The following is a 10,096-nucleotide window of genomic DNA, read 5'->3' as shown; positions in this document are numbered from 1 at the left end:
GCCAAGGTCTCTTCCGTTAAATGATTCTGTCATTTTCTGAGTCTACTCCCCTTCCCCCAACACACAAAATCAAGCAGCCAACAGTCAACGAACAAACATTCATCAAGCCCACATAATGATCCAAACATTGTTGGCCAAAGTCCTACAGGTGTTGCAAAACAGGATATAGACTTTCCTGTCTGCAGGGAACTTATGATCCATTTGGGAAGACAAGGTAAAATTGTAAATAATGCAAAAAGTACATAATTTTCTGTTAGAATGGGGTAAGCAAAATACAGCTTGCAGGACAACTCTGGCCCAGTAGCTATAGCTGCTCTCACATTGCATACGGCAAAGATGAGTTGTTGCCACAATGTATGGCCCACGAGCCTAAAATATTTACTGCTTGGCAAAAAGTTTGCCAACACTTATATTAGAATAATCAGATAATGTCACAAGGCAAAATGGGAGAGATTCCAAGTGGTAACAGAGAGGACAGAGCTATTGGAGATGAGATAAGGCCCAGCCTGCGAAAGCTTCAAGGGGTCCCAGCAATCAGAGAGGAGAGAGCAAGGAACCTCCATTTTCTGTAGAAAAAAGGACATGGGGAGCAGGGATCTTTATAATTAGTAAGACAGTGATGAATGTAACCATGTATTATATTTATTACATACTTTTCTAGTCGTTTTTACTATGCTGGCCCTCAAAATAATTTATTTGGAAAAATCTAAGCCTTTTAAATATCCTTCACAATGTTGCTCCAAAATCAACATTGATTAAAAATTCACCACCCCTCTCCTGAGAAGCAGGAAATGTTGCTGCATTGATACTTCTAATAAATGAAAATTTGTGATTCACTCTAAAGATAATTAGAGGAATATACAAATGAATTTCAAGGGATATTAACATAGGAAAATCTGGAGTTTGAAATAATATCAGTATTTATTGTATTTTGATTGAGATATTTCTATCTGTCCTTAATTCATAGATGTATTTTATTAACCACCATAATTTTGACAAATGAAAATACATGAAGCTAAATGGTAACTACAGCAGATTCTGGGCCTAATTATTTTCCACCGTGTCAAACTTTGCTTTCATGGTAAACAGTTGATTTTGATGCCTTTAAATATTTCTCAGTGCCTCTGAGCCCTTTAGATGCTATGGGGACACACACTGAAGCCCACTCACCCAGAGCTGCCCAACCCAGAAAATGTTCCATGTTCCAGAATTTTCCTTGCTCTTCTTTCCTGCCCCAATACAAATTTGTTTTCCTGAATTTACTTGGTATCTTGTATCTTGGGGGCCTTGCTAGCTACTTGAAGAGAATTAGATGAAATTGGTTAATACAGCTTTTAGTAAAAATCTATTATTATGAGTGTTATGAATCAGCCCTAGGATGTGGAAGAATTCATTCACTCCTGAAACTTCCCATGCTTGGTAGTATGCTAGGCCCAGGGGACACAAAGATGGATGTTAGCTTGCGAGTAGCTTCCTGTCTTCAGCAGTGTGCTCCAAAAGGTGGTCCCTGGGTGATCTCCACATGCATCTCCTGGTCTGCTGATTAAAATATGCAGCTGTTTAGCCTCAAAAAGGGGCTTATTTGGTGAGAATACCTGGGGAGGACATGCGGAATGCACATTTTTACCATTTACCATGCTTCTATTTTTCTGTATTTTTAGGCTAAGGGGAGATGATTCCTGGATTCAGGGCACTCATCAATCAGAACACTGGCAAACATGGCCAGATCTGACTTGCAGATGTGTTTTTAAAATTGGGAAATTTCACATAAACACTTGGTTTCTTCCTTCTCCTGAAAAATTAGAAGCTCTGACATCACTAGGTTTGTGTTTCTTGACTGAATTCAAGGAATTTTCCCCCCGTTATAGGTGGACAGAGCCTCTGTGTTCCTGTTGGTTCAAATCCCTATCATTCTCTCCTGTGTTACACACCTGGCCACCCTTATTCAGAGATCCTCCATCCCTGGCCCTTGTAATCATTTGATTGAATGACCTCTGACCTATTGATAGATTCAAGTGGATAATTACAAATTAAAAAAATTTTTTTAAAACTCTGTTAATGTTATCCCTGTTTATCTGTGTCTCAGGTAAGGCTGGGACTTAATTCTATGCAAAAACTTTGAAAGGCCTTAGGAAGTGGGAGTTATAGGTTCTAGAGCAGAGAATGGTCAAAATATTTGGGGCAGGTGGTCACTTTCAGTCATCTGGCCAGCACGGATTTGGTTTAGACTGTTGAACACAGGTAGCAGGTAACAGAATTGAGACCACCTTATTTCTTTCTAAATCTAGCATTCCTATAGCAATTGTCACCATGGTATCTTGATGTGTTCTGACAGGGGAAATTTCGCTTATTAAAAAATGTGGTAATGAGGGAAAGAGAAACTCCTTCCATGCTTTAACCCTGGAGGCATTTCCTCAATGAAGAGCTCAGAAATATGAGCGTACATAGGATGGAAGTTCCACCATGATCTGACCCAACCAAGGGCTGGTGATGTTTTTTTGTTTTTTTGTTTTAAAAAATATTTATTTATTTATTTGGCTGCACCAGGTCTTTGTTTTGGCATGCGGGATCCTTAGTTCTGGCATGCGAACTCTTAGTGGCAGCATGTGGGATCTAGTTCCCTGACCAGGGATCGAACCCGGGCCCCCGCATTGGGAGCGTGGGGTCTCAGCCACTGGACCACCAGGGAAGTCCCCTGGTGGTATTTCTTAATGATGAGGCTGCAGATATTCAGCTGAAAGAATCCTTGAACCTGAGGGCTGGCAGCTAACTCAAGGTTGTAATACTCCTTGCGTGCCTCTTTTCAGCATTTGAGGCACTTGTGCGTGTTAATCTCATCTAATCCTTACAACCACCCCGTGAAGTAAGTGATGAAATGCTCATTCCCATTTTATAGCGTCAAAAAGAGATTCACTGAAGATTAGTCACCTGCTTCAGGTCAAACAGCTCTTCTAATAACAACTCCCCTGAATTTTAAATTACAACCAGTGTTTTAAAATCTTATTCAGCGTTCACAGCTTCTGTGGAGCATGGGGCTTCTATTTACATAGACCACCCGATGAGTGGAGCCCCTAGTTGTGTGGTGTGGGCAGTTCTGAGTCCTGGCACATTGATGGGAAAAGTTTGCATGTGGGTTGCACTGCAGGCATAAATAAGACGTGTGATAAGCTTTGTGCAGTTCTTAGTGGGCTAGCCAGACTCATGAAAGCATATTCAAAATAAAGTGAATGAGATGATACAGAAATGACCTTGAATCTGATATCATTTTCAGTACCAAAAAAAAAAAAAAAAGAAAAAAGGAAAAAAAGCAAACTTTAGTACTGTGCCTATTGTTAGGGACGAATTGCTTGTGACAAACTTCAGGATTGCAGGTAACAAGCAACACTTGAACTGAGAAGCACTGATGCACCCCACACTGCCTCAAGTCTGTCCATATCTCCTTACTCTAGAGATGTGAGCTTACCCTAGAGGTGAGCTGGTTGATGTAAAAGTCACTTGTGGGAGAGCAGGGGAAGAATGAGTCCATTCAGAACAGATGCTAGATTAATTTGCTTAGGCTGCCGTAACAAAAGACCGCAGGCTAGGTGGCTTAAACAGAAATTTATTTTCTCACAATTTTGGAGGTTAGAATTCCAAGATCAAGGTGTCAGCAGGGTTGGTTTCTTCTGAAGCCTTTCCCCTTAGTTTGTAGATGGCCTCTCTCCTTGGTTTATGGATTGGTTTCTTCGGAGGCCTCTTCTCCTCTTCATTCTTCCCTCTGTGTCTGTAGCCTAATCTCTTCTTATAAGGACGCCAGTCATATTAGATTAGGGTCCACTCTACTGACTTCATTTTACCTTAATTAGCTCTGTAAAGACTATTTCTAAATATAGCCACATTCAAAGGTACTAGGGGTTAGGACTTCAACAAATGAATTTTGAGGAGGACATAATTCAGCCCATAACAGATGCTTATATTGACCTTTTTCAGAGGATTTATGAATTGTTAGCATGCTTTTTGATGGTGGATAGCAAGATACTCACATCACCAGGTCTTAGAGATGTTTTTAAGTCCAGGTTTCCTCTACCACCTTTTTTACTGAAATAAATAAAATGCATAAAATCTTATTGGGATCACACAAACGAATACAATGTTTTGCCTTAAGGATCATGAAGTTAAAACTCTATCGAAAGCTAGTGGGAAGCAACTGCATAGCACAGGGAGATCAGCTCGGTGCTCTGTGACCACCTAGAGGGGTGGGATAGGGAGAGTAGGAGGGAGATGCAAGAGGGAGGGGATATGGTGATATATGTATATGTATAACTGATTCACTTTGTTATAAAGTAGAAACTAACACACCATTGTAAAGCAATTATACTCCAATAAAGATGTTAAAAAAAAACACAAAACTGTCGAAGACAAGCAAGAAAGGAAGTAAAGTAAAATAAAACAGGTGGAGATTCTAGACAGCTGGTGAGCACATTCCTCAGGCTCAAAGGTACTCAGTGTGAGCCCAGTGATTTCAGATCTTCTGAGTCTTTGAGAGGTTGGAAAACTGCATTTTTATATAAAGTTCCCCAATTTTTAAATGTTGGCAATGTATTCCTTTTTCAAAAAAGAGAACATTATATGAGTCAAACAAAACATGTCTGCTTACTGGATTTAACCCATTGCATTGGGTTAGGCTGGTTTGGATCTAATGGCCTATACTAGATCAGAGTTTTTGACCCCCAGCTCTACATGAACCCTAGGGATATTTTTGAACCATTACTATGTAGTATTTAATTAAAACATTTCCTCATTGGACAAAATAGTCCATGCTTTAAAAGGGAGGAGATATGGGGATATATGTATATGTATAGCTGATTCACCTTGTTATAAAGCAGAAACTAACACACCATTGTAAAGCAATTATATTCCAATAAAGATGTTAAAAAAAAAAAAAATTCAAGGACCAAATTAAAAAAAAAAAGAGTCAGTGCTTTAAATCTAGCAATAATCAATTTGGCCAGAACTGACGTATAGGACCCATCCCACATTTCTCTAATTATGACTTTTGCAAGCACTTATGGAGAGTTTTTACTATTTAATCTAAAATCTTAGAATACTTGGTTTAAAATTTTAAAAATTATACAAATAGCCTTGGACTATTGTGTAGTTACAGAATCATTTTATTAAATTCAATAAATTATTTCTTTCTGAAATTCCGTGTATATTAGGCTGACTATTCATTGTGTAATATTTATATGCAGAACATGAAAATAGTAATGACTTACTAGGAGTTTTCTGGGGGCCAGACACTGTTCTAAGTACTTTAAAAGAATTAATCCATTTAATCCTCTCAACAACCCTGTAGAGGTGAGATCCATTATGACTGCCACTTAACTGATAGATAACTGAGGGAAGCCCTTGCCCAAGGTCACAGAAAGAGTTTCTTAATCATGTAACCCTGCACTTAACTACTACTCTAGGGTATGTGACCCGAGTTGTTTTGTTTTGTTTTCGGGGGGGTGGGGGCATTTGGGAGTCTTTAACTTCTCTCCTCAGAATACCCTATTCGTCCTATCATACCTAAATTTCAATCTTCCCCACCCCTCCCCCCAAAAGATCTCATTAAATGTCTCAAACTGGGCAGAAATTTCATTTTAAGAAGTATGCCTAATAGGTACAACGTGAGCTTCCTAAACCATAGTGTTTGTGAATAGAATCCCATAGGATGAACATAAAAATTAAAATTTAAAAATTGTGTTTTCATGTTCACCAACCTCTCACCGACAGTATTTACTTCAATTATGAATTTAGGCAAAAGACCACAATAGGCCTGGCAGTACCTGTGACTTTGTCACAATAGAAATTAGAGATAATTTAAAATCTCAATACGTAAAACTGTTGTAGAATTTTCAAAATATTATTTACATTCATGGAAACTCCAAAATTACATTAATTATGGGTCTACCACTATATCATCTTATTTACTATGGAAGAAAGAAACACGTCTATTTCTGCATTACAAATTCGTTTTGTAGATGCAAAATTTTTATCACTGGACTTGAACATAACTGGTTTTCTTTATGATCCTATTTTGTTGCTGTTGTTTTTTGGCCTATGTTTTGTTTTATGCGTTAAAAATTTTTTTTCTGAGAAGGAATCAATAAGTTTTACTACAATGCCAAAGGGACCAATCACGTGAAAGAGTAAGAAAGTAACATTTACTTCATCCATTTATTCATCTGTCTTTCCATCTATCCACCCATTGGTTCCATTGAATTAATTCGATTAAATATGACGGACTGCTCATCATGCGTTGGACTCAGTGATAGGTATTGCAGACTTAGAGTAATGTTCTTACATACCCACCACCAATCTTCATTTGATTTTGAAGTCTGGAAAATCTGCCGAAGGCTCCCAGAATGTACTGGAATCTTCACATTTGAAATACCTTTGTTTTTTGAAAGACATCCGATTTGCATCAGTCTCTTAGCTGAGGGAAACCCAAGGCCACCCCTCACTCTATTCTTCCTCTTCCCTTTCAATCTCTAATTTTTCTCTTATTTGCTGAAACCCACGCAGGCATGCTACTCACTAGAAATAAGAGGAACATTGATACATTTTAAAGACTGGTAATATAGTTTGTACGTCATGATATTAGTTCTACTGCTGCAATGTCATCCTTTATTGACAACATAGTTTTTCATGTTTGACTATAGATGAGGTAGCAGATATCAGTACCTGGATTCTGTTTGTCAGTGGCAACTGGAGAGTGTAACCTCGTTTCACCCCAATCCCTAGAATGAGAAAACAAACAATACGGTCCTGGATCAAAACAGTTAGGCAAGGGAACATCAGAAAGTTTTGTTAATTATAAATAGTCTTTCTAAAAGTAAGCACATGTGTTTTTCAGTTCCAGTCATGACAGGGTACCTAGTATTGGGCCAACCCTCCTACTGAAAATTAAACCAGTGAAACAACATATATGAAACAACTGTTAGAAGGCATTGGCAAGTAGTGAATGCAGGCAGGACTTGAGGAGCAATGATTCTTGAGTGAAGGGCTAGGAATGGGGTAGAGGTCAGCTGGGGAATAAAGATGAGTTTTATTTGGGGATTGCCAAAGTGTCTGGGATTTGAAGGACAAAGCCCCAGAGGGGAAGAAGCTTAAGAGAAAGAGTCCAAAAGATCTGTATACAATTTCCTCTTAAATTTTAGGCTGAATTCTAAGCAGGGCATGTGCAGGATGAGACTTCAAGAAACCAACAGAAAACAGCATCTGGGAGGGGAAGGAGCTGAGCAAAGATTTAATAAACAGGACACAAAATGCTAATCATAGAGGCAAAAAATTGATAAATTAATTGCATTGAAAGTAAGGACTTAAGTTCTGATTTACAGTTTATGAAGCTATTTTCCTTTTAGAAGCTTTATTGCTTTACCTCTCCCATTTGAATTTATGATTATGTTTTTGTTTGGTTCTATGGCTCTAACAATGATTCTGTAGAGGAAACAGAACCATACAATGTGGTATTTGTAAATGGGGTGCCTTTACCCACTGCTAACGCTCAGGGGTTTTGAGCAGATTCGGTTCAACTCCTCATATTTTAAATTTTGGGAACGGGGTTCCCCACCGCTATTCCAGTGGGTATCTATGGCCACATTGGGTGAGGGTGGAGGCCTGATCAAAGCAGAAAATGTCAAGCAAACGTGTCTTGTGACCCAGATAGCATCATGCCTTTTGGATAGTCAATGGTCAGCAGTTGGAGGCTGAAAGCTGACAATGTGAGGTCCTTAACAGATACTGAAGGGAAGACAAGTAGTAGTAAAATACATCCCAACTGAATTGATTCTTAACAAAGAAGATGTTAATGCTGAAAGTAATAACTCATGAAAATTAAGTGATGATGTAATAATAAAGGGATGTTGACTCTGATAGTAATGGCCAGTAGACGGCTATTTCTGTTTTCCATAAGGAAAAAAATATTGTATTGCTAACATAAAACTGCCTCAGTGGTTAAGTGTTTCTTTAATTGTCAGAATAAAATTCCAGACTACTTAAACCTTAATGCTGGTTTTTCAGAAGTATTTCTCTTTATTACTCTACAGGTGACTTCACTTTCCCTAGGATGAAAATAGCAACACCAATGCTTTTTTTCTTTAAATTCTTGAATCATAAATGTAACTAAGCCTTCAAGTCTAGCTGTGACATTGTTTTATTCATGTTATGAATTAAATTTTATTTTGTATTTGTTGGTTAATCGAATAACATCTGCTACTTATATTCAGAGTATGTCTTTTCAAATAATGACATCACATTTCCAGTCAATTTTAAATAAGTCCAACTGATTTGAAACAATCAAAAAATGTAGACCAAAAAACTATTGTCATCAAGTGAGATTTTAGACAGTATAAGGTAGAATTTATGTCTCAAAAATTCCAAAGGTATTTGAAACTCCATTAACTTGGTATATGGCTACAGATTATAATTGTCTGGGAAATGTTGATGTATCATTTATTTCACAACTTTACATTGACGAGCTATTCATTTATGGCTTTTCTCTTGCATTTTGTATCACAAGTAAATCATCACTAAGTCAATCATAAATGCCATCTACATATTTGTCAGAATTTAAGGTCATCATCTTTAGTTTCCTTATCAATTCTTCAAATGTTACATTTCCCTTTGAACTGAATAATACATAGCCCACAGTGAAAAGAAAATCTCAGCTCTGATTTTATAGCTAGTTCTACACTCCTCATCAGAGGAGAAAAGGGTCTGATCTCACAACCTATTTATATAGATTTTAAACTTTCTAAGAAAAATAAAGTTCTCTATAATTAATGCCTAGTGGTATAAACATCCCTGCTTTAGTGGTTGCCTGGTAACTACATACTGCAGGCTTGTGGGGTTGCTAAAGAGGCTGAATAAACGGAAATACTTAGATTATTTCTAATTCAGGTGGATGAGGGGCAGCAGCGGCCTAGATTTCTTTGTTAAAATTGTTTTTCCGTAATGGTTTTGCACTAAAACATCCTTCTGCAGTAAAACTTACTCTTGTAAATGACTTCTGCAGATAAGAGTCCAATCAGCAAGTAATGGTTTAAGATTTTAAAAACATTAAATAGAACTGAACCAACACTGCTTCATTGTCCTGTATTAGCCCTAGTTTCTGTTCTTTGAGTGAGCAAACTGGGGAATAATGTTCTTACTGAACCTTTAACTCTTCAAAAATATTTTATATTTGGACATTCCTTTAGCATTGAATGACCAAATGCAATTACCAGCTAGAGGTGGTGGTAAAAGGGGCTGGGAGTGATTATAGTAATATATTTATGTTTAGCTTTGGCTTGCTTCTACCTGGCAGATTTAATTTTCTAATTATGTTTTGCTTTCGTTTAGGTAAAATTAGCTTGCATTCCCTTGGCACACACCAACTGCAGTTGGTCCAGGAGGCCTTCCAAAACCATAGGCTGTTGACAAGAGTGGCTAACTAGATTAGGATTAAATTTACTGAGTGAAATCCACAAAGAGCCTAAGCACATGCAGATAATGACAAGTTGACTAAGAGGGAATGTAGTTAGGTCATATAAAAACTCATTTCTGGCAATGTCTTGGTTTCAAAAACATGTGATAGATACAGGGCACTCAAAGCTCATCTGTGCTCTTTTGTTAGAGTTCCTTATGTCAAGATTTGGGGCTTCCCAGGTTGGTCACCGCGGTGTAGACAGGGATAAGCATGGTCTGGAATATTTAAATTGTATAACTATAGCCTTGTGGATAGAGTCAGAAATGATTTGCTACTCAGTAATTTTGTCATTTGGCAATACTTAGGCATGATAACATATGGTTTGCTCTTTGGAGTTAACATAAATGTTGTCATTGACTGAAATAAAGAATTCTCTTATTCTACCAGGGAAACTGTTTTAGGATATGTGTAAGTTCCTTCATCTTTTCACATGGAAGGAAGCGTCCCATTGCATCATTGTGTATAACTCTTTGGGTTTTTGGTTTAGCGGGTTGGAGGATGTGGCTAGTGAGGTCAAGGCCATGGTTTAATCAGAAAACCACTTGGCTCCCCAAGCTAAGTCTGCATTTCTAGCTGCAGAAACCCATTTCATTGGTCTTAAAA

This window comes from Eschrichtius robustus, chromosome 8 (assembly GCF_028021215.1).
Source record: "Eschrichtius robustus isolate mEscRob2 chromosome 8, mEscRob2.pri, whole genome shotgun sequence".
In the NCBI taxonomy this organism is placed as follows: Eukaryota; Metazoa; Chordata; class Mammalia; order Artiodactyla; family Eschrichtiidae; genus Eschrichtius; species Eschrichtius robustus.
This window is presented reverse-complemented; position numbering follows the sequence as displayed.